Genomic DNA, 26579 nt, shown 5'->3' with positions numbered 1-26579 from the left:
GAATTCCCAGCCAGTGAAAGAACATTATATATTTAGGCAATCACCCTGTAAGAGGGAGACAAACAGGTTCATTATTTGACTGATAAGGCAAGAACATTAAGGCTTTGAACTGTTATTGAGCTCCATCCTGAGTCTGGGGGTTTCATTCTCTCAGCTTCCATTTGACTACTGTGGGACTATGAGCAAGTCACTCAACCATATAGTGCTCTGGATAAAAATGGAACTTGTGGTAGACTCCTCAAGGGTTTTCATGACTATAGATCTAACTCTATCTATGAACTTATTAATTAAAGCCCAGCAACTTATCCCTCGTATCTGTATATTTTACATTGATAATATATACAATGTTTAGTTTATTTCATGCAATATATTATTAACTTTTTCTACGGATTATTTGCTGATCAATATTTTGATATGTGTTGCAATAGTGGATAAATTACATGGTTGAGTGAATTGGGATTTAATCATATTTTAACAGTCAAGCTTGTGTGATCCAGAGTTGTAGTACCTAGTGTGTTAGATGGAATAGATTTATATGTTATAGCACATGTGGGAAAAGTTATAATATTGTGCAGAGTACTATATAATGTGATATACATGGAATGTAGATTACAGCATACAATGTACAATGTATAATGGTATTTGTTCTCAGAATAACTGCTGATTAATAGCCTTCATTGTATTGCAACACTGGTTCGACACAGTGCATGTTATCACATAAGTGATCTGGATTTGTATAGTAATGTCTGTTTGACCCATGGTGCCATTTATTATTACATACTGTACATACAAATATTTCAAGCACGGGCATTAATGCCCTTCTAGCCTGCCAATATACTAAAACATTTGCTCCATAATAAATGTCCAGACTGCTCTTAAAAATATCTAAACTTGTACTTGCTTTAATGTAATTTGGTAGTCTGTTCCATGCATCAGCTGGTCTATCAGAGCCAATTAGTACACTTCTCATTCCTGTCGAATCTTCTACATAGGTTGTCTGATGATTCTCTACTACTTTTTGATAACCCCAAACTTTACCAGAGGTAGCTGTCGCTAAATACCCTATACACTTGAATAAGATCTCCTCTTAAATATCTACAAGAGACTCTTTACAAGTTCAGATATTTTTGTCTTTCATAATAACTTACATTTTCACATCCATGAATGCCCTTGGTATATTTCCACTGTACTCTTCCAGTTTACTCGTTTGTTTTCTTACAGGGTTTCCATATTCGTATTCCATACTCAAGTTTGTGTCTAATGTAACTAACAATGACTTCATCATTTTTGATTTCCTAGAATTTATAAATCTTTTTATACAACCTATAGTTCTATAAATATCATTAACCAATTAGTCGATATAATTAGAAAAAGTGGCCTAATGGTTAAGGTGTTTGCCTTACAGACACAAGGTGCAGGATTTGAATCTCACAAGGAATAATTGGCTAGGCTTACAATGGCTCATTAGGGCAGTTAGCCTAGTACTAACCTATATTGCTATGATGGCTTAGTGGATTGCTATGATGGCTTAGTGGTTAACTACTGTGACTATAGTGTTCAGGGTCCTGAGTTTGAGCCTTGCAGAGGTAGCTTATTTTTGTTGGGAGGGTGGCCTAATGGTTAAGGTGTTTGCTTACAAACACAAGGTGCAGGGTTTGAGTCTCACAAGGGATAATTGGCTAGGCTTACAATGGCTCGCAATAGCAATTAGCCTAGTACTAAACTATGAACCTATGAACCTATGAATCTACCCATATACCCAGGTCCTTTAATGAGTCTACAGTTTCAATCACTGTGTGCTGTATTAAATATTCACCTTTCTATTTATGTCTCCCAAATCTCATATGCTTAGTTTTTGATGTATTTATCAGCATATTATTCTTCTGTGCCCAAATGGTCAATTTAGTCAAGTTATTTTGCAGACATGCCTTATCTGTAACATATGTAACCAGTTTACCCAATTTCAGATCATCTGCATATAGACAGTAGAAGACCTCAGATGAAAAAATGAGTCTGAAAGATATAATCTAAGCAAGTAAGGGCCTAGGACAGAGCCCTGTGGGATACCCTGACTGCAACCAAGGATGTCCAGTTTTTGTATGATACTTGCTATGTCCTGTTTGCAAGCCATGTAGCTATCCATCTTATCAAGAGGACATCAATACCTAGTTGTAGTAATTTATTGATCAGTGTTTTGTGTATGACTGTCAAATGCTGAAATTAAATCTATATAATTTACATCACAGCACAATTTTTCATTTATAGCTGTTGTTATATTGTTATAGAACATCATGTTACAGGTGGTAATAGATCTGTTTTAAACATATGTATGTTGATATATGGTTTCAAGTCCCAACCTATCCCGTTCTCACAATAACGTATCCAATATTACCTTCTCCATTACTTTTCCACAATATGAAAGTAGGCTTAAGGCTCTGTATGATGCTAGGCTTGTCCTACTTCCTTTCCCTTGAAGACAGGTTTAATAAGCACATTGCTTACAAGTAAATTTGATGTTGTAGGACATGACAGAAAGATTATATAAATGGTGATAATTTTGCTGTTGGAGATGCAAGTAGCACCTGTTAGTTTTGGTAATCAATGGACATTTGCATGGCACAAAGTTATTTTACTGACTGGATAAATTCATATTTATTTTGTATAGTTGCAAGTGAATGCAGTTTTAAAAGATTAACTTTCATAATGTTTGCTGCTATTTTTATTTAATTGTCATACAAACAGATCATTGGTTTCAATTAACGGGTAATAATAGAGGCATGGAGAGGTATGATGTGATCCCTGGACCAAGAGAAAATACCCTCAGTAATTAAGTCAGTTAAATAGATTAATTTTCTAATAACTGTGTCTACAATGTGGTAAAAGTAGAGCTCATTGTCAATAAATTTGCCCGTGTCTTTGGTGACAGTGTCTGTCTTGATGAGGGTAACATTAATGTGGTTAGGGCTGCATACTCCTGCTTGCCAAAAGATGCAGTGCTGCACTCATTAGAATTTAGTCTTAAATAGCATATTTTTTTGTGCATGTAAAGTATTTTTGTAGAATCTGGGAGCCCCGAAAGGAGATTGTGATGGTTCCAAGTTTACAGTCATTAGCAAGCATAGTCAGTCAGAGACCTTTGATGCCAACTTTGATGTCAGAGAAGTAAATGCCAAACAAGCACAGCCCCTTGACCATGGAGATACCACTGGTAATGACCATTTTCAGAGAAAGTGTGCCAAAATCATAAGTTGCTGGGTTCTATCCATGAGCCAGTTTCTTACTTATTAGCAATTGCAAGGTTTTATTTACATCCCAGTGTGCTAAATCATGACTATAAGGTAAAAATAAAAAATATTCCCGCCACAGGAACTAAACGAAAACTGATTGAACTTGTTTAATGACACAATGGACTTACTGCTTTCACATTACGTATAACAGGCTTCTTCAGAGTCATTTAAAATACATAGAGCACCCTCCTTAAATAACACAATAATAAATTATACCACCAGTCAAATCCTTCCTACTTTCATTTAAAGACATATAAGATAAATCTGTAATAATGTTTAAATATTCATTTGTAAATAGCAAAATAAATAATATGAATGTAAAATTCTTTCAACAATAAATATTTTAGAATTATGTTTTAGTATATAAATTCATTTCATTTTCAATTAAGCAAAACCAGTTGGTATCAGGGAAATGGCATCATTAAGTCATGGGGCTACTGTAGCATTCAATCTAAGTTGCCATTTTACCTCTCTTGCCTCAACCCCCAGTTTTTTCATTACCCTCATTTTCTACCTGCATCACTCTATCAATTACATAAACAAATATATATATTTTAAATTCAGTACATGTAGTAGACTATAAGGTGTTTAAGTCTATACTTGCATTTAGCTTAATTTTGTATTTTTGGAGATTACAAGATCAGTAAAACCAGTGCTGAGAAGGCAAAATAATTATTTGTCAGAGAGTCATATATTAAGTATATGGGAATTTGGGTGGGAAGTACTGTGGAAGTCTCTGATGATAAGGCTTATGAGTAGGGAAAAAAAAAGATTGAAGAATGATTTTAAGAAGAATTATGGGAGGGCAAGAGATGGAATTCAGGTGGTGCAATGTTTTGTTCTTCCTCTGTTATTGTTTGATTTTCAGTCCTTTCAAGCAAATGCCATACTTAAAGTATTTTGGAAGGTGTTCAGAATACACTGAGAAATTTTACTTAGATTGGTTGGGAGTATCAATTTTCTTGGCATAAACTAAGTCTATCTGAAGATGAGGGAGGTTTAAATGACTATGACCTCAAATGTAATCTGGACAGGTATATTTAGAAACAATAATATAAATCTGTGCAGAAGAAACATATCTGAAACAAGTATTAATAAGGTATTTGGTAGAGTACCAATATATTCCTAGTGTGGGACTAAAATGAAGTGTGCTTTTGTTGTAAAAAAGGTCATCGTGTTATTTAGAAATCTAATTGTGAAGCCAGAGATGTACCGATGGGAGGGTCTATATTAAATCAGTGAATGCTTAAAAAAGCAAATGCTGACTTATCAACCCCATGTAAGTGAAAGCTTACAATCCCAAACACTTAGAACAATGATTTTTTTCCCTGGGAAAAAAAATTGTTGTTTGAAAAAAGAAAAAAAAAACCTTTAAAACATTACATGAAGTGGGAGGGGGACTTCACCCCCACACCCCCCTACTTAAATATACCAACTCCAAGGTCCCACTACAGTGACGAAAATGGCAAAATAACGAAGGTGGCCAAGTGATTTCTTTCCCAGGGAAAGAATTTGCTTATATGCTGTTTCGGTATTTTGCCATTTCGTGCTTTCAAGTTTGATCAAGACACATTCAAAAGAATGGGTCTTCAATCATATAATAGGGAACCCAATGGGAGAACTTCATTAACCCATAGGTTATATTAATAATGGCATGCCAGGATAGATGGGGCAAAAATGATACAAAGCTGGTGGTTTTCAGGTCTCTTTTAAAGTTTGCTAGTGTGCGGCCTATGTGAGCACAATTACAGCAAAAATGTTTTGCAGGGATAATATGAGAGATTACTAGTAACTGGAAGATAAATGGGGTTACAATGCAGTCTTATTTTACACCTCTTAATTTAATATAATTATTATTGTAAGATAAGGGAAATAATCTCTATATTAAGTTATTTGAAAGTGTAATCTATAATTCTGGTCTAGCAATTTGATAAATGTTTAAGCATCAGTGAGAAATTTTTGTTGTATGCAAGGAAAATTATGGTACATACCGCTCAACCTTTTACAGCAAGAAATCTGGACAAAGCCATAAATAAAAGGGGGACAAAGGCCCAAAAATAGGGACAATTTTAAATATTTCTCTTACAAACTTAGAAAGTTGACAGAATAACAGGTTTTGCATAAACATGCATTTTCTGAAGGGTATGAAGTCTGAATCGTAAACGTCTGTCATTATTTTCTAACTTCAATCCTTAATGATTTGCTATTAATTTGCTAGAAAACCACAATTGTATGAAAAGCGGAGTAAAAATATGAGGCAAAAATCTGTACAGTTGGGAGGTATGTACATGGCATTGTATCTGTCATTTATTATGATATGCAACAAATTGTTAGAAAGTTTGAATATTTGCATGAAAATATTTGCAAAACTATTTTTACATGCCAAAGTGATTTAGAAAGATATTTCCAAATGTAGAACCACTACACTGGAAAAGTTTTTTTTTTCTTTGCCATATATATCTTGTCGGTCTTATTCTAAGTTAAGCAAATAGATATAAGACAGGTTTAACTCAACTGATAGTAAGGAAGGTACTGTATAGAAATGTATAATAATTTGAAATGTATTCTTAATTGGATATAATATTGGTATATATTGCAGTGCAATTTTAGTTTGTTATAAAAGGCACAGAGAAATGGAACATTAATCATGTCCTGGATGACAAATATATACAGACTATGGATGAGCTGAATGGCTACTGTGCTGTATGTATAATGATGCAAACAATTTCTTTCTTTCTTTCCAGTTAAGAATATATTATTAATTGCTTATACATTTCTACATAGTACCTCCCTTACTATCAGTTGAGTTAAATATGTTTTATATGGGAGGTTGGCATAATGGTTAAGGTGTTTACTTTACAGACAAAAAGTGCAGGGTTTGATTCTTAAGAGGGTCCCAATTGACTAGGCTTAAAATGTCTCACAAGGGCAGTTAGCTTAGTATGAATCTATGATACTTTATAATTAAATAGGGCATATCTGACTTACTGCAATGTGATAATGGAATACATGATACTAACATTCTTACTTTCTCTCAATGAGAATATTAGAAGCAAAGGTTTAACGTTAAAATATGGAACTATTTGCCTGAAATCATGAGTTGTATATAGCTATGGTTTAAAAATCCTAAAGCATTTTGCTTGTTAGTTTTATGGATAAGGTATCACTGTGAACACTAAAATAGAAGATATAGTATCTAATAAGTATTTTGGATTTCTTTGTAGAATTCTGAATATAAAGGTGTGAATACCAAAATAAGAGATACAGCTTCAGAAAAGTGTTTTGGTTTATTCTGGGTAACAGAAAATATTAAAGCATGATAACAACTGTATATGATCTGTGAAATATTGGTGCACAGTTGTTACAGAACTGTAAATTCTGATACTCCTACGCTATGCAAAAATCTTAATGTTATTGCTTCATTTTGGATGCTGATAAACATTTATTATTTAAAAACAGTCAGTAGCCAAGCCTACAAAATCATACTCTTCTGCTTGGAGACCCAGGTAAGACAAATGTTTGAATGTAGTTTTATTGCCTATGTTTCTTACAGGTTACCACTGTCGATATTGATTTGTGCAAAATCCAATAAAACCCAAGTTGCATTTCAGCCTCTTGCAATTGAAAGTCAATGTTCATAATTGTCACCTGCAATCTAGTGTCTTTATAGTTAATATCAATGATGCATGCTTTGTTTTGGAATGAAAGCTAAAAACCCTTGGAGGCAGACAATGTCTCCATGTACAGCATTCTTCCTGAATACCCAACTGTGATAGCTGGATTCAAGGAAGTAAATGAGACTGCACAGGCTCCAGGTGACTACTTTTAATTCTTGGTTGATTTTGCAGTTATTCACCCTTTGATTTCTCATGTACTTTCCACCCAATCTTTCTAGAAATCTTCACTAATGTAGAATGTGACAGCAGGCAACAATGTGTAGGCAGCAAGTGTTATGTTTATATAATGTTGGTAACCAAATTATTACACAGGACCTAGTACTTCATGTACCCTCACATTGGGCATTTGGATCTGGAAGCCTAGTAGAAGCCTTATGCCATACTCATGGGTGATTTTAACTATTGTTAGATTAATTGGGAGGCATATGCCATCACTAACATGCAGGCCTAAAGATGTATTGCCTTTGTAAATTCAAATATCCTGGAACAGTTAGTCTTCACTCCCAAAAGGGAAATAAATATCCTAAATCTGGTAGTCAGAAATGTGCGAGAGTGTTGCCCCCCCCCCCATGTGATGTCCTCACTGGTAGGATCAGATCAAAAAGCTGAAATAAAAGTAAAACTAGTCCCCCAAACTAATCCCAAAAAACTTTAAGAGATTATCTAAGGTAAATTATCACCTGTAAGGGACAGCATAGCTACTTATCAAGCTCTCCCAAATCCAAAAAAAAGCAGAAATCTGCTGTTAATAGGTTGTGCAACAACAGAAAGAAAATCTTGTCAAAAGTAAGAGGAAATGTGTAGAAAAGAGCAAAAAAGGTTCTCATTAGTCTAAACAAGTGAATCAGGGAACTAGTAAATTCTCTGAAAGCAGACTTTGAGGCAAAAATAGCCTCCAAATCTAAGGATAACCATACGTCATTTTTCAGTTATATCCGCAATCTTAAGGGCAACACCAAACAATGTGTGGTATTAGTTGTTGATGGGATCACTTATACTCAGCCGGAAGATATAGCAAATCTGCTGGCCAACAAATTCAGCTCAGAGTTTACCTCCTCATCACTCTCAGTTCTCCCCCAAGAAATACCCTCCACCACTCCACTGCCAATTATCACCAAAGAACAGGCTGACATTCTGCTCTCTAAAGCTAAAAACATGGCTTCAGTGGGGACTGATGATATATCGGGTTGCCTCTTAAACAGGACTTATTAGGCACATTTGGATCTCAGTTTAACCGCAGCCTCCAGACTGGCTTTGTTCCAATAAAGTGGAGGGCAGCAACAGTCATCCATCTGCATAAAGGAAGGGCCATCATCTAACCTGGGGAATAACAGAACCATAAGTCGGACTAGTCTTATATGAAAGGCCATGGAAAAAATATTCATGGATCTGATAAAACAATGATATAGGAATGATATAGGAAACCTCCAAACACTGGACCTGACCCAATTCAGCTTTGTCAAGGGTATATCATGTCTACTGAATCTGATGGATTTCTTTGAGAAAATCACTAAGGCTACTGATGATGGTGAAATAGTACATACCACCTACCCTGACCTGGCCAAGACATTTGACACAATTCCCCACTGAGGTATTATAAATAAACTCACAAAACTGGGCGTAAATCCTTATGTCACCAGATAGATAGTCAATTGGTTCAAGGACAGGATACATGTTGTTAAACTGGATTAATTCAGATCCATCAAGAAGTCAGTTACTAGTTGTGTACCACAGGACTCAGTGCTGGGACCACTCCTGTTCAGAATATACTTCTCCGAAGTCAAGGCTGGTGGAAGACCTCAGGATGACTACATTTGCCAGTGACTGCAAGCTGGGGGCAATCATTGAATCCCCCAATAATGTAGATGTCCTTCTGGAGGGTCTGGATCAGAGAAATGATTGGTGCCAAAATCATGGCCAAAAACTAAATGAAAAAAAATGCATTATCATAACCTTTGGGAAGTCAAATACCCCAGCAAATTACAACCTCTATTGCACACCTATAAGAGTAGACTCAGATGTGAGAGATCTAGGTACACAAATAGATAGTAGCCTGAAATTTGACCACCATATTCTCCACAGTGGTGAGGAAGACCTTTTGTGTAGCACAGCTTATAAGTAAAGGTATGGCATCCAGATCCAGATGTCTCCAGCATGTTCTGTTTTTAAGTCACAGACAAAATTCAGGTCCCTAGTCCTTGTATTTCTAGTACTCTTTGATTTACAAATATGTAGGAGATTCATAACTGTGGGGTTTGTGGATGCCTTGTAAGCCAGTCATAGATCACCCCTCAGCAATCTATAGGAGATTGAGTAGAGGGAAAGGGATTTAAGGTGCTCTGCATAAGGTGGGTTTGTTATGTTTTGTATTCTTTTTGTAAGGGACTTCTGAAGCCACTGTAGTTGCTGCATATGCCTGGTCAAGTACATAACAAAAGGATTGTACTCTATGATTGATCTGATATGGATAGAGTAGAGTACAGTGGGATAATGGCCAGTTTGGACCTAGATGCCATGTCCTTATCTATAAGTTACACAATATAAAAGGATTTCCTCACCACTGTGGTCATGTGGTGGTCGAAGGTAAGTCTACTGTATACGCGTGTACCAGATCCCTGACTACTGGATCGACTCTTGGGACATATTATCAACATGGTAATTAGGTGGGATGATTGACTTCACAAAGGGCACAATTATACATTTCTTAGCACTGATTTTAAGAGCATGGCTATGGTACCATTTGTTATTCAGCAATAGACCTTCTTGAAAAAGGCTAGTGTCTGCAGGGGAGTAGATGATAATCCCCAGCTTGCAAACATCTGCAAATTTAGTCAGCCATAAAGCTTCAGCACTTGCTTGCATTTCAGATAAATAGATGCCAAAAAGGAGTGGGCCCAGTAAGGAGCACTGGAGAGAATCTAGTAGTCACTGGCCTCTTGGTGGAAGTGGCCTCACCTATTTTGACCACCCGGGTTCTATCATTGAGCCAGTAGGCTTTCCAGTGGGTGACAAAAGGGTTTATACTTAAATTATTAAGCTTGTCTATAATGCCTGAGTAGGGTATTGTATCAAAACCTGGACTGAAATACAAAAGGCGGGGGAGTACCCATATTCATCAATGATACCCACACCTTCAGGTTAGTAACACAGCACGATGCTTCAGAGATCATCCACGTGCAACTAACAACAGGCAAAACTGCTATTCAAATTAAAGCTTGCTACAGATCACCCACCATGTCCTTGGACCCCCACATCGCATTCCGGTAAACACTGGGAAACATAAAGGTCCTACCAAACACTCTGATATTGGGTGATTTCAATTACCTAAACATTAACTGGGAGAACTACTCAAGTACAAACTCCCTTGCCAACATTTCCTAGAATTTATAAACTCAAACACCCTGGATCAACTGGTCAACACCCCCACCAGAGGTGACAACATATTGGACCTGGTCATCACTGACAAGGGCAACCAGTGCTCCACACTGGAGGTCAACCCCTCGCTGGTTAGATCTGACCATAAACTAATCACTCTGGATATCCACATTCCTCCACCACCCCTGGTCAAAGAAACCAACGTGATAAACTTTTCACAAGCAAACTTCAAGTTACTTTAGACCAAGGTGGGAAGTTTCAAAGCCCCCATGCTAAAGGATAATGCTGTCCAAGCTGCAAAATCCTTTACTAATGCACTCTATGGGCACCTACAAGAATGCATGGATCATGCTATCCCAAAAAAAATTAAAAAAAACTTCACTCCTGCAAGAAAAGGAAACCAGTCTGGTGAACCCCTGCCATAAATAAGCTATACAATAGAAGGAGGAAACTAATACAGAAAACAGTAAAATCCCAAGAAGGGAAGACATCCCTGATCAGTATCAGCAAGAAACTACTTTCCCTCATAAAATCATCCAAGGCTAGCTTTGAAAGAAAAATTGCCATGGACTCCAAAGATAACCACAAGGCATTCTTTAGCTATGTCAAGAATCTAAGTGGCAATTCTCAGATCTGCTCAGAGTTAGTGCAGAATGGCACAAAATACACTGAACCGACCGATATAGCCAACATCATGGCAAACAGGTTCAGTGCAAACTTCACCCCCTCTCACCCCCAAATGGGCCCATAACTATACCAGAAGAATGTAATACCCCTGAAATCACAGACACTCAGGTTAAAACAGCTCTCTCCAAAACCAAAAACACAGCATCAATAGACTTCCCATGCTCTGGAACAACATTCCAATCTACATTAGGCAGAGCTCCTCGCTAACCCTCTTCAAGAGAAACCTTGTTGAGTGGATGGGAAACAGAAAGTTTACCCCAGGGATCACTTCAATGGCTCTGCTGGACAGAGGCACAGGGAACTAATCTAAGTGGGCAGCGAAAGCAAACACATTCCAGCTAGGCTTATAAATGCCTTCAGACAGATAGCCTAGTACCTACCTATGAACCTATGAACCTAAAACTCTAGGCCAGGTTGAGCTAAGCTGTGTGCACAGTCTGACTCCATCCAATGTTTTGGTGACCCTCTAAAAAAGTCCACCAAAGTTAATAGCCATTACCTTCCATTAACAAAGTCAAACTGATGGATCCAGCATTTGCAGGTTTCTTATTTCCTCATTTAACATATCCATGACAATGCTGGAAAGACCTATGGGCCTGTAGTTACCTGGATCAGTGTTTGGACCTCCTTTGTACAGGGGAATGACTGTAGCTATCTTCTATTTCTTGGGTACATAACCTGACTGAAGGCTCCAGTTGAAAAGTGATTCAAGTGGACCAGAGACGTTATATTTCATGCTATTTATTAAACATATTAGAATGTCTTTGGGAGCCATTGATGCAGTGTTTTTGGCCTTGGAAAGTGCATCGATGACCTGTTCCCTGATAATAGTTGGGGATATTGTGGTATGCAGTATTTTCTTCAGACTTTTGTGGGGAGTGTCAGAAGAAAGGTTATAGACATTGCTGTAGAAAGCTTTTTGGCTATCCTATGCCTGAGAAGCTATTTTTTCTTTAAATTTAGCCTTTGAAGCATTAATTAGCCATCTTAGATACCTGTTTATTTTGATTGGGGTTTTCAGTATGTATGGCCTTTTTCCTTCTCCTACACTTGACTAAGATTGTCTTTTTCTTTTGTTGTATAATTGATTGATATTGTCATTATTCAACCAGGGTGGCTTGCCTTTTGAGTTTGTATTATTCTTAATACAAGGAGGCACAGCTTGCTGGAAGGAGTTATCAATATGGCTGCACAGAGATTTTTTTTAAATAGCTCTGCATATGCTATCCTCTTTACATTGGTTTGGGGATACTTGGAATTTAGCCAAGGTGTCACTTAGTAGACAGAGGTTAGCCTTGGAATAGTTCCTAAAGGTTTTTGGTTTCACTGGATCCCTGGATTTAAATTTTATTCAAGTAATACTGCCTTATTGTCAGATGTGATGAGCAAAGAAATAACATTGGGTTAGGAACATCAGCTCCCATGTTCATGAGTTCAATGTCAAGGATGTCTGTACCCCTGGTAGGAGAATGGACCAACTGTTCCAGGATGCTGGTATTAAAGTTTTAGAATCACTGTGTATGTGCATTAGAAGAAATGCAGGATTTCCTATCTGTAGAGTGGTAGTTGAGATCCCCTATGAATATTATATTGGATTGAACAGTGAGGGACTCTAGAACATTGAGATAGGTAGTATGGGTTTTTGGGGACTTGGAGGGGGACCTATAGGTTGCAAGGATATGGTATGACACCCTCTTTAGGTGAGTTGCACATGTATGGGTTCCAGTGGATCATACACTTTAATTAGTCTGGATGTGAGGTTGTTTTTAATACAGACTGAGACTCCTCCACCTTTAGTTCCCCTCCTTTGCAGTAGGTGGCCTAAAAGTGTGAAAGGCATTATAAACTTGGATCACTGGGATACTCCCCACAATGTTAAACCATGTTTCTTTTACTACACAGATTTTTACACTCTGCAAATAGAGGAAGGCTTGCAAGGTGTGGAGTTTCTTATTAAGACTTCTAGCACTGAAGAGCATCAGCTTCAGATATTCTTTCATAAGTTCAGTTAAGCCATTAGTTTTATCAGTTTGGCATTGCCTAAAAAGGCACCATGGGAGTAGGAAAGGTCTTTACCAATATCTGAAAGTCTAGAGGGGATAACTGTAGACCATCAGTGGCACACAGCAGTGTGGTCTGTTGACCATTTCCTCTCAGGTCATCAAATATTGTATGCCCCTGGATTGACACCAGAAGCTAAGCCAATTGTTAAAATCAATGATTTTCTTTTGGTAATGTGGCATCATCCTTGGAGAAGTTAGAATGCTGCTCAGTGATAGGCTCATATGTGCCTGAGACATAAAATCAGTGAGCTTGATCATGTATCACTTCATATAGTTATGGAAGGCATGTATCAGGTCATTAACACTCACATGACCTGTGACAGAGGCATACTGGGACCTGTGCTTCACTGAGTGCCTGTGTGACTTGAAGGATCCTAGCCCTGGAAAAGCAGCTATCCATGACTGTTTCTTTACCCATTCTGGTGGACAGGAAATTGGTGTACCTCAGTACAGAATCAAGAATGACCAGGACATTTGGCTATGCACTGGTTTACTTAAGGGCTTACCAGTACAGGAAATGGATAGAGTGTTATTATGCATAGCTGTGGGTGTTGTTTTAATGGAGTATTTACATGATGGATAAGCACCCTTTCTTTAATTGTACTGTGATGAAGGTCTTGTATGTTAGGAAGGTTACTTGTAAATGCCTTAACATAAGTAGTTTTATGTGTAAAGTCTTTACCCTGTACAGCAGGCATGGTGCAAGTGTCACTGACAACCTCTATAGGATTAATTTTGGTTGTATGAGAGAGTTTTTCCTGCAGCATTAAAGTGTATTTACACCTCTCACATACTTTATCTATTTTATTAAGAGTTAGTGGGTTGTCAGTATACATTAGGCAATTGCTACAATGCCTCAGAATATCCATCTCAACCAGTCTGGCCACAGAGAGAGTCGGGAAGTGCATATCCATGACTACTGATCTACTAGGAAGAGTGAGAGAAATTTAAATATTGAATAGGTCAATAAGACAAGGAACTTGATGCACAGTGCTCAGCTATGTGTAAACTAGATGCGCTAGTAGTAAAAAACAACTGTCTAACAAGGCTGCTAGCAGCTACCTGCAGAACAGGAAAGGGGAGGTGCTGTACAGTAAAGAAAAGAGAACTGTCACAGCAGAACAAAGTAAACTTGCTGTAGATCAGCTACATAACACATTTCCCAACACAATCCTGGGTTGTGGAAGCATGCCTGACAATGGGAGGTGAATCGGGTTGAAAACAGAAGTAAAGGGCACTAGATGAATCATGGCAGACAAGCGTAAGTTAACGCCAAAGGCCCTACAATAGCAGTACCTGCTGTAAAACCAATAATGAAGATACCCTGCAGCTGGAATAGCACAAACACAATCAATTACACCAGCATCATCCATTGCACAATAGTATAAGGTGTAAAAGCCCCACACACACACTCGTGTATTCACAGACACTCTGCACCATTGCTGTATACAGACGGGGAACTTTTAATATGTATATGTTAGGGGCTGCCATAGCTTTGATTCACCAGCATATGTTGGAGACTGATGGTGGTGTGGAGGATGATGCTGACAACCATCTCAGGCACCAGAGGAGGAGATGAGTGTTCAGACCCAGGGTAATCTACCAGGGGTTACATGATCTGGAGATAGTAGAGCATTGCAGGGTGGACAGGGACATCATACAGCAACTTGTTGAGCTGTGCCGGCCATGCCTCAGAGCCAGAAGTAACAGAGGGGAACCCATCCCAGTGGACACGAAGGTATGTATAAGCTTGAGAATACTAGCCACAGATACCTTCCAAAGGCTAACTGGGGATATCATGGGGATCTCACAGGCATCAGCATCCAGGGTACTCCACCAGTTCCTGGATGCCATGTTACCACATGCCAATGAGCACATATACTTCCCCCGAACGCAGGAGGAGTTGGTCAGCAATATGCGTCTCTTCCACCGTGTGGCGGACTACCCGGAGGTACTGGGTGCAATAGACTGCATGCACATACACATCAAGTCACCACCCGGTGAGCAGGGTAGGCACTACATAATCCACAAGGGATTCCCCTCCATCAACTGCCAGGTCGTGTGCAATTCGCAGGGCATTATCATGGATGTGTGTGCTGGCAGTTCTGGAAGCTATCACGACTCCCACATCTGACATGCCTCACAGCTGTATCAGGTATTTTCCAGGGGGGACATCCCCTATGGCCACCTGGTGGGGGATGCTGGCTATGCACTGGAACCATGGATGATGACATCCATCAGAAATGCACACACAGCCACGCAAGAACACCATAATGAGGCACACGCAGAAACCAGAATCATCATAGAGTGCATGTTTGGCATGCTGAAATCATGGTTCTGTTGCTTGGCCATATCTGGAGGAGCCTTGCAGTACTCTCCAGGAACGTGTGCCCACATCTTCATAGTATGTGCCATGCTACACAGTATGATCCTGAGGAAACAACTGCAGCAGGGACAGAATGGTGAAGGCCATCACAGCCAACCACCATTGCTGAGGGACCCACAGGCACTCAGACCACAAACACCCTGTGCTAGCCCCAGTAGGCAGATGGAGGCATGCCCAGTATTCCCATGCCTTGGCAAAGAGGGAACATATAACACACACACACTGACAGTGTAGGCACTCATGGACTGACACCCTTCCCCACCTGCACACACAGCAAACATGGATGGCACACACACACGACCACCTGTAAATTGTCATGTATAGGTGGTCTACTGTGTGCATCCTACATAGATAACCCTCAACTATTGTACACACAACCACCATTGGCACAAGGTAAGTCAATACCTGAACAGTATATTAAGCTATCAGCATGTGTACATACTGTATGTACAGGTTCATAGATACATAGGTAGGTACATGCCCACCCGCCGAGGCCACCCATAAGCATAGGCAAAACGTGTCTGCTGTCGCCACCCCATTGATCAACTAACTGTCCCTCTGTGGAGCAGAGCCACTTGCAGGATCCATGGGGTGTAGCTACTGTTCACCACCAACTCTGCAAGGATTCCGTGGAGTGTCAGTGAGGGGGTTTGTATAATGTAATCAGGGATGTAGTTCCAAATAATGGGGAGTATCCCTGACAGGAATCTTCACAGATGTGTACATGTTACATAGCACACCTTAAACACAGCTTGCATATATAGGTAGTTCTCTACAGAATAATAAACATGTGGAACGCACAACCGCTGAAATGTGCGTTAATCACCCTTACACTACAAGTGCCTGCTCTGAGAGGTACGATATCACTGCCAGGATTAGAACACGCAATCATGTCCACATTCATCACAATAACATACCACTAAACTACCTGAAATGTACCAATGACAGTCATGTATACTGACAGGATAAAACACAACAGGTAGGAATATGCTGAAATAGGACAAACCAGCATATACACAATGAAAGTTGTATGTTTTATATATATATATATACATATATATATATATATATATATATATATATATATATATATATATATATATATATAGATAGGTTAATAACATCTACATAACCATGGAGGTACATATAAATGGGATATCTACCACATACCGACTGCTTTACATACCAACGAACGTAATCCCGAGGGTTAAGGTCCGAAAGAACACAGTACCGAAACACCAGATGCACGGGGTGTAATCTCACGATGTTAATGGACAGTTAGTCAGAGCTTCTGGTGTTGCGGTTTGGGTAGGTTACTGTGTGTACATGTGTTTCTTAGGGCTGTAGTGTGTGTAAGTATGTGTTCTGTGTGTGGTGTGTGTTCTTGGGGGACTGTAATGTGTGGTTGTGGGTTAGCTTTGTGTGTCTGTTTGCGTGACCTGGGATGTAGAATATTAAAGTAGGGGGTGGGGTGGGGGGTGCAGACACCTACATGGGGGGTAGGGGGGCTTGGCCACCTGCTCATACGTAGTGTAGGATGGTTTGTTTGGATGTGTTGGGTAGCAGTGTGTCTGTGTGTGCATATGTGTGTTCCATGTTCATGTTACCTTTGCGAGTTACTGTCGATGTTGGTAATGTGGGGTATGGGAGTCTTTTCCCGGGACTGTGTGCGCCAGAACACTGTGGTTTCAGGATTCAGTAGGTCTCACATATACAGTGGTTGAAGTGTTCACATATGTGTATAACACAGACCATAGCAATCACACATTCTGCCACTACCAATGTTTATGAACAAAGAATATGGAGAGCATATGCCCATACACTATTACAAATATGTGCTATGGACATGAGCCAATGATAGTGTTACCACCTGTTCCACTTTGCGAGGGACACTCCCTCTTTGGGCGGTTGTGTCCTGACCAAATATATTAAATGTGGCAAATGTCCTGGGATTGTAGGATATAATTATGTCCCATATGTACTGTAATAGTTGCATACAATAGTTATTTTTGTATCTAAAGTACCTACATGGTACAGGAAACAGGATAAGCTACTAAACTGCTACAAGAATAAGCTTATAATTAGGCAAGAAAGGAAAGTTCTATCCCTTGTACTGACCATGGGTTTGTGTTGGCCTGTAAAATCAGATGTGTGTCCCGTAAAGGACCCATTATGGACATATGAAAAGGTGGCAACCCTAGCCAAAGAGGGTCAGTCACCAACACAACTATGATGACTGCAAATACCTATGACAGAAATACACAGCTATCATGTAGCAACACATTATTACATTCAGATGTATTACCGAAGGGATTCAAGGACTAACATCACCTGCATGCTATACAGGAACCACATAGTGCCTTAATGAATCAGCCTGCATTTACCATTGTATTAGTCCACAAAAGGATAGGTGTTGAAATAGGGAAGGAACCCTCACGCACATAGTGATTATGTATAAAAGCAGTTCCTGCGCACCTGCATTTGCTAAGCACACCCACCAACATTACCCCCACACCCAGTAACTTGTAGGTTATTGGCCGTTTTTGGCCATTTCCTAACTCTTTCTTACCCCCTGCTTTAAAGCCCACTTTAGCGCACTTTTGCACTTGTAATTGACTCAGCACAGCTCCTCCTGATGTCCTGCAGAGTTCTACAAGCAGCAGCGAGTGGAAGAGTGACTTTCTATTGATTATAAGTATTTTTTTGCCTACTTATTTCCGACTGCTTTTTCTCACCGAAAAGCAAGTTTCTTTAACTAAATAAGCTCTGCAAAGTTGTTTTACTGCATTCCTGCCTATACTTCTGAGATTTTTGCACTTTTAAAGTTTGTTTTTGCTTAGTTTAACTGGTAGGATACACACTCAAGTGTGCTAGCCAAATTAAAGCATTTACTGTGTTTCTGTACCTAATTTCTGCTACTTTGTAAAAAAAAGTAAAAAAAAAAAAAAAAAAAAAAAAAAATCCTTGTTTCCCACCTTAACTGAACTAGAATAGTCCTTCTGAGGTATATGATGGTAGTGCTATATTCTGAGGTATATGGTTGTTGTGCTATTGTGCACTACAGAGACATCAGTCAGGTGTTCCTCACTGCACAGATGTCAGTAATCCCCATTGTTGGATCTACAGTGGCCAGCTGTGAATATGGACGCTACACATCTAGCACTGGTTAGCATAAGAAAACAATGCAGTTGTCCTGTAGGTGTATAGGAGTTAACCTGTGTTTAGGACATTTGCCTTGGAATGGCACTGTGTGGGCGGATGTGACTTGGGTAATATCCACACTCCCTTGTATAATGGATGCATGTGATATGTGACAATGGCCTGCCTACTGTCAGCCATGTCATCCCAGAATGACAGCTGATTTGTAAAAGACCGGTGTCAAATATATGTAGAGTAGCATTCCCGCTAACAATGGCAACTACTAACACCAGAGCCCATTACAATGTGTTCTTTATGTCTACCTGTAATAGCATGGCCACTGTGGCCCTCCGTGTTTAGCATCAGAGTGCATTCTAGTCAGCCTTGTACTACTAGGAGTATGAGTATGCCCAGTATATCCTTGTGTAGATGGACACATAGTAGTGCATTCCGACCAGCCCTGTGCTATTAAGTGCGTGAGCATGCCCCTGTGCTACTAAGTGTATGAGCATGCCCAGTATATCCTTGTGTAGATGAACACATAGTGCATTTTGAACAGCCCTGTGCTACTAAGTGTGTGAGCATGCCCAGTGACACCTTGTGTTGGTTATGTGCCTCTTTGTATGGGCATGGCCATTGTAACCCTGTATAGTGGTAGTAGTCGTCCATTCCACAGATGGACATACTCCAGGTCAGGATGGATTCATACTTTAACCACACAGGTTCACAGGTATGTACATCTTAACTGCCAGCATCCCTATTGATGTCCACAGTCCCAGATGGTCATAATGATAGCCTTGACATGTGTAGTCTATGTGGCTTGATTCGTATATATATGTAGTATTATAATAGTAATCTGTAAATAGGCAGGTGTTCCATACCCGACAATGGCGCGTGTGTTTGTATGTCTGTCCCCATTTGCCGGTGGACTCTAAATTGCTTTTAGACTGCCCGCACTCCATACATTTCTTATACCCACTGTTAGCAAGGCCGATGATGTCACCCATCTACAAAGACACCTCTGGGAGGCTGTGTCCCAGTAATCTTGGTAGTGCATTCTGTAACTGCGTAATGCTGTAGTGTAATAAAGTAGTTAGGTCAGTGTTCTAGTACCACACATGCTGTGTGGGTGTGTGTGTGTGTGTGTGTGTGTGTGTGTGTGTGTGTGTGTGTGTGTGTGTGTGTGTGTGTGTGTGTGTGTGTCTCCCTGTTTGCCTGAGGACTGAGTAATGCCTTTATACTGCTCACACTCCATACATTTCTTATACCCACCGTTTGAAAGGCCAATGATGTCACCCATCTATGAATACACCTCTGGGAGTACTGTGTTCCAGTAATCTCAGTAGTGCATTCTGTAACTGCGTAATGCTGTAGTGTAATAAAGTAGTCAGGTCAGTGTTCTAGTCCAACACTTGCCGTGTGTGTGTGTCTCTCCCCATTTGCCTGAGGACTGAGTAATACCTTTATACTGCTCACAATCCATACATTTCTCATACCCACTGTTAGCAAGGCTAATGATGTCACCCATTTACGAATACACCTCTGGGAGTGCTGTGTCCCAGTAATCTCGGTAGCTCATTCTGTAACTGCGTAATGCTGTAGTGTAATAAAGTAGTTAGGTCAGTGTTCTAGTCCTACACTTGCCATGTGTGTGTGTCTCTCCCCATTTGCCTGATGACTGAGTAATATCTTTATACTGCTCATACTCCATACATTTCTTATACCTACTGTTAGCAAGGTCGATGATGTCACCCATCTACAAATACACCTCTGGGAGTGCTGTGTCCCAGTAATCTCGGTAGTCCTTTCTGTAACTGCGTAATGCTGTAGTGTAGCAAAGTAGTTAGGTCGGTGTTCTAATCCCAGACATGCCAAGTGTGTGTGTCCTAAACATGTGTTGCTGCAGTGTGATTTGGTAGGGGTTTGTATACAGGACATGGCAAGTGTGTATTTGTCTGTCAGAGCCTGTGTAGTGGTGGCCATGATTGTCTTACCATTGGACATGTTTGGGAGCGGGTTTTGTAGTTTTCCTATATAGTATCCATCTTATGACACATTGGCCACCTCACAAGGAGTACAGCTGTCAGTCAGCCACAGTACTGTGTTGGCAGGCCATACCCATACATCTGGCAAAAGGGCTGGTGAACTAAGTATGCAGCCCTACTACTACCTGGTATATGTTCCGCACTCATGTGCCATGCACATACAACTTTGCCTAGGATATCCCACTATGTTGCTAGTGACATGCACACTGAGGACAGATAGTAGGCATGGTGTGACTGCAGTGTCCTGCAGAGGACATGGCACCCTGTACAGCGGTACAATAGGCACATATATGCGGACATTGTGCCTTCACTATGTTCCACACTGAATGGCTGCAACATATGTGGTGCCATCATATGTGATCCACTAAGGCCAGACAAAGCTGTACACATGTACCCTGTATGGACCCATGCCACTGACACCATGGAATACCTGTCCATTCTATACATGCAGGTGCAGGGCTGACCTGCTCACTGTAAGCAGGTTTCGCCACAATATTGGCATATTGGGGTATAACAAGCTGTGTACACTACATGTGTCTGCCAAACCAGGTACACCTGTACATGTCACTGTACAGTATTGTGGGACATGCACATCCCAGGCAATTTCCATGTGAAAGACTATCAAACACAGACATGGCATGTATTGCAAAGCAATGGCCCTACACATTGGTAACCAGGATGTCAGGCCAGATATTGCAGTACCCATCTGTGTGGGACATTGCAGACACTACACCCCTGCAATGCATACCATTTGTGGGTGATGCAATGGCAAGGTTTACCCCTCACCCAGCCTTGTACAGCCATCTTGCACAGCCAAACACTAAACACCCATGGAACAATGCATACCTGCATGACAGTACTGGCACCCTGTGTCTGCATGTGGGTTGTGATACTCCCATCCACAGTCACTCCCAGTATAAACCTCGTTGGCATACCAAAAGTGGTCAAGCACTTTCACATGGCCTAGCCCATTGAACCTCCAGATATCCCCTGTGGTGCATGTGGTCCTGTACATTACTGCGGTGTGGCAAACTAAGTAGTTACATTGTGTACTTGCTGCCCTGGCAAAGGTGTCAATGCATGTCCATTAGAGCGTGGTTGTGGTGACAATGGCATCCGTTCATGTGGACTGATGTGTGCCACACCTAATATATGTCTGTTGCAGATGGCACTCCCTCACCTATACACATGTTCTTACAGCATTGCAACATGCCACCTCTGTGGCACATGTAGTAACATCATGCACATGTAATAGTAATGCGTAGTCAGGGGAATGCCCCTGTGCTATTCAGCATGTGGCAGATTATGGTTAAGTCTCCAAGCCCTTCCCTGGTGTACATTTCCTGTCCCGTGCACCACTCTCTTGTGGATGTGAAGGTGTACACCTGCACAGCAGCAGCATGTTTATTGTAACAGATGGAAATGGTCAGGTGATGGCCTCTGCACCTATTGCAGTCCTCCTCTAGCTGGTTGCATGTGGTACAGTTGTGATGGTGTTCCCATAGCCATCCGCATGATAAACACAGTACATTTTTTAGGGAAACATGTTATTATCTGGCCATGACAGTCACTGTGAGTGGTACCTGGATGTGGTGTTCTGATATGGCATCGCAGATGATATCTGGATGTACCTCAATCATTTTCAACAGTGGGAAATAGCCTAATGACAGGAGGGTGATGTGCCACACAACTACAGCATGTAAGTGTAGCTATGCTGCACTGAGACTACTGACTGTTTAACATGTGTGTGGTAATGGCTATTCTGCATATTAAAATACAGACATGACAGTACTCTGTTCATGAGGGAACCCCATCTGTAGGGTCATCTGTGAAAAGGTCAGTGTGTACAAACATTTGTTTCCTGTGTTACACACTGAACACACTTCTGTGCACAGCAGAAGCATGGTGTAGGGATTGCAGACAGTACATCATGATAGGGATGTGTTACTGCCATTGCATCAATGACTGGACATGTGTCACATGAGACAGTGGTATGACTGACACTGTGTGGGATTCCCAGTGACAAGCCAATGATGGGCAACTGTTCATAGCTGTGGTCACATGTCTACTACACATTGTACAGTTGCCATGCAGTATATATGCATGTGTTGTGCTCCCTCTGCAAATGTATACCATCTGTTGGGTTCCTGGTGATATCTATGCATACTGTCGTAGGTAATCCTGTATGCTGTTGTCCATCACTAAGCCATATGTGGGTTTAAAACACAACACCATAGGCTGAATTGGTTGGTAGGTCCTGGCAGATCCTCCTGTCCCACTTCAGCTGACCATGGCACCGGGCACTAGCACATCTGGGGCCAGCCATTAACATCAACTTCTGTTGGCTCTGCACCACCTTCTGGTGGTACCACCACTGAGGATGGAGCATGTCCCCCTTGGGAGCAGGACCAGACAGGTACATATCTGCTGTATTGCAGTCCTGGACATGTTGTGTATGTGACTCCCTAAGGGGTTACTAAGCCAGATATGCCAGTTCAAGGATGGAGTGTCACATTTACAGGGTGATGCTGCCTCTCCTGGACAGCCCTCAGCACTGCCTCCTTTGCAGCTGTGTAGGTGCAGTGGCAGTTGCCCATGGATGGAGACCTCCGTCCCACTGTTCTCATGGGCTTTTGAATGCTGAAGACCCATCCCCATCCAGGGTGTATCCCCTCCCACATGTGTTATATACCAACCCTGTATGCTGTTATTTCTGTGCTCCTACCTATCCTCCATGGCCATACCTACACTCCTTCCCCAACATCTGACTCTCACCTATGGACAAATAAGGCCATTCAGCTCCTAGGACACCATCTGCCCTATACATAGCTGTCCATTACACACACGTGCCCACTGGACACATGAAACCTTTGTAATATGCATCATAACATACTACTGTTATCCTCACCACTGTCCCTCAGGCGCACGTTCTTGGTATGCACATCACTCCTACATGGTTCAGGTACACGTGAGAAGGACGACCCCATTGTATACAAAACACTACCGGTCCCTCTATGGTTACCCCATTTACCTTTATCATGATGATGATGTTGCACACAGCACATTGCAGGAGTACTGTTCACACATAATGATTGGACAGGTACTGTTGTGTTAATGTACATTACATGCACAGAGTGATGTATACGGCCAATGTACAACTATTGTCTGCCTGAGGGAGTCTTCTGATCACATAGAGCAGCACCACTACATAATATAGACATCGCTGGTGTTTCCCGTTTCATTCGTTTGTAATGCTTTGTTGCCACATGGCATGTCCCTGATACATCTCTATATATGTATGTACCTATATGCTAGACATAAACACTCACATGTACTTCTGCATGATGGGATACATTCCTATACTGTTGAATGACTGTGCTGTATGATATCCTCTGGTTACAGCTTCTTACGCTCGATTAGCCTCCACATTGCTTAAACAATGCAATACTCGCATACTGGTAGCCAAAAACACTTACACCCGCTCGTTCCCGCACTTGCTAATGCACTGGCATTGGTGCTTGCATCTGTCACTCAAACCCCTGAGTGTGAGCGAGGACCACAATATTACCTTGTGATGCCTATTACATCGTACTACATGACTCCAGTATTGGGATTGGCCACCCAGTAGGCGACGGCATCGCATTCAACTGTACGGAATCTGCGGCCTGTCCAGTGACACAATCATATTTGTGTGTAACTCATACAATGTGCTCCCACCTTGTGATGCCTATTACATCGGAATACATGAATACAGTATCCGAAATGGCTGCCTATTAGGTGACGGCATGGCGTTCGTCTGTATGGAATCAGCGGCCTGTCTGAAGAATCATTCATATTTGTGTGTTCCTCTCAGGCATACCTTGTGATGCCTATCACATTGGACTACATGACTACAGTCATAGCCGGCCTTAGGCATAGGCCAACTAAGCGGCCTAGGGCACCGCTTTAGTGGGTGCTCTTTACCAGTATTTATTTGGTGTAGGTAGACCAGGATGGGGGCACTGGGTGGTGTGGTGTGGTGGAGGGTGCCATTGTGCCGTCTGCCTAGGGCACCAGTTGACATGGCGTTCAAATGTACGGAATTAGTGGCCTGCCCAGTGAATCATTCATAATTGTGTGTTCCTCTTACAATCTTCTCCCACCTTGTAATGCCTATCACATCGGACTACATGACTACAGTATCGAGAATGGTTGCCCATTAGGCGACAGCATGGCGTTTGGCTGTACGGAATCAGTGGCCTGTCCAGTGAAATAATCATATTTCTGTCTGCTCCCATCTGGCTGAAACATGGGGACCAAGGCCCTGCATTACAAATGAGTAGTTGGGTTGTGGTAGCCCCATCCGTCGGACAGGTCATGCTATCTATTATAGGTTTGCCACCTTCTCAATTGGCCACGGTAGGACTTTCGGGTTACCACCTGTTCCACTTTGCAAGGGACAGTGCGAAAATAATCAAGACATAGCACATGTCCATATTACAGGACATTATTATATTCTACATTTCATTAATAATTGCATACAACAGTTATTTTATATATGATACTTCTATATGATATGCGAAGTAGCATAAGCAATTTAAATGCAACTAGAGTAAGCTTTTATTTGTGCAAATAAGTGTAATCCTGTACTATGCACAGCTGTAGGTATGTTTAGTCCTGGAATGTCTGACATTTCTACAGAATATGTCCCAATCTGGCCATTTGGAAAGGTGGCAACCCTATAGGACCTGTATGTAGAGACATCAGACTTTGCAGGGCAACACATGCACAGCCAGTAGAAAGGGGTGTACTTCACTGTTTTGCCTAAATAAAGTTACTCTTGTAGTGTTATAGTTGCTTATACTGTTACCTATAACATTTAGGTGTTTCAGAGGAACATAAGTGTTTTATGCTACTACTACAGACAATATAGGTAGTATTTGCCCTAAATCACAGGACATTTGCCTTAATTACAGTTATTATGCAGGACACAACTGCCCACAGGGGAGTGTCCCTCGCAAAGGTGGACAGGTCGTAACCCCAAACCTTTTATTCTATTAATCTTCTAAGGTAATCAGCGGAACATGCACTTTCTCTCACTGTCAGACCTCTCATACGAATGGGGAAGAATAAACACTGAATCAGGGACACTGCATATTGACATCAGGTACACATTTAGAAGGTTGGTGCTATTAACCTGACACATTGATGGACACAGAATACATATGTATTCATACACATTGTCTGAGGTGCATGCAGTTTATGACTCTTGCATGTTGTCATTATTCATTACGTGTAATCCGCCACCTTTCCTCCTAATATCACTGGTTCTAGGATGTTTTAGTTGAGACATTGTTAAGATTCTGATTCATAATCACGACCGTCCCTGGTAATTGGAGACAGTTCAATGATATGGTCGCTATGTATTCCCCCAGTGGTTTACGGACTGTCCAGTAGATGTGCTCTTATAGTTTGGGAGGTATGGGGATCTGCTATACCCACATCGGAATATTACTTACATCCACAGGGCGGTCCTAATGCATGTCTGCCAGCCAACACCTGCAGGCCTAGCCCCAAAATCACATACCCATAGTTCCCCCACATGCCACTAATCTACAGCACTCCTCCTTACTGTGGGCACAGTTAGACGCAGGTTGGATATGAACACACCCCTACACAGTGCCCACTCTCCCCATGTTGGGACAAATGTCATATGTTGTGTCAACCCATGTGTTATCAGGCATGCACAACCTATTCTTCCGTGTACAGTTACATCCTGGTCGTAATGGTGTTCCCCCATTGGTTGAAGGTACCAAATATTTGATGTCCCACAAGGGACGTCGCTGTCCATGTTTAAAGTGTAGCCCTTGTAAATCTCTCCCGCTGGTAGTTTCCTGCCAGTGGTCTGGTAAGCAGTGTTGTATTTACCTTTATTGCATGTT

Source organism: Protopterus annectens, chromosome 2.part1 (genome assembly GCF_019279795.1).
Source record: "Protopterus annectens isolate FY-2018-M chromosome 2.part1, PAN1.0, whole genome shotgun sequence".
Taxonomy (NCBI): domain Eukaryota; kingdom Metazoa; phylum Chordata; order Ceratodontiformes; family Protopteridae; genus Protopterus; species Protopterus annectens.
The sequence above is the reverse complement of the archived record's forward strand: the minus strand, read 5'-3'. Positions refer to the sequence as shown.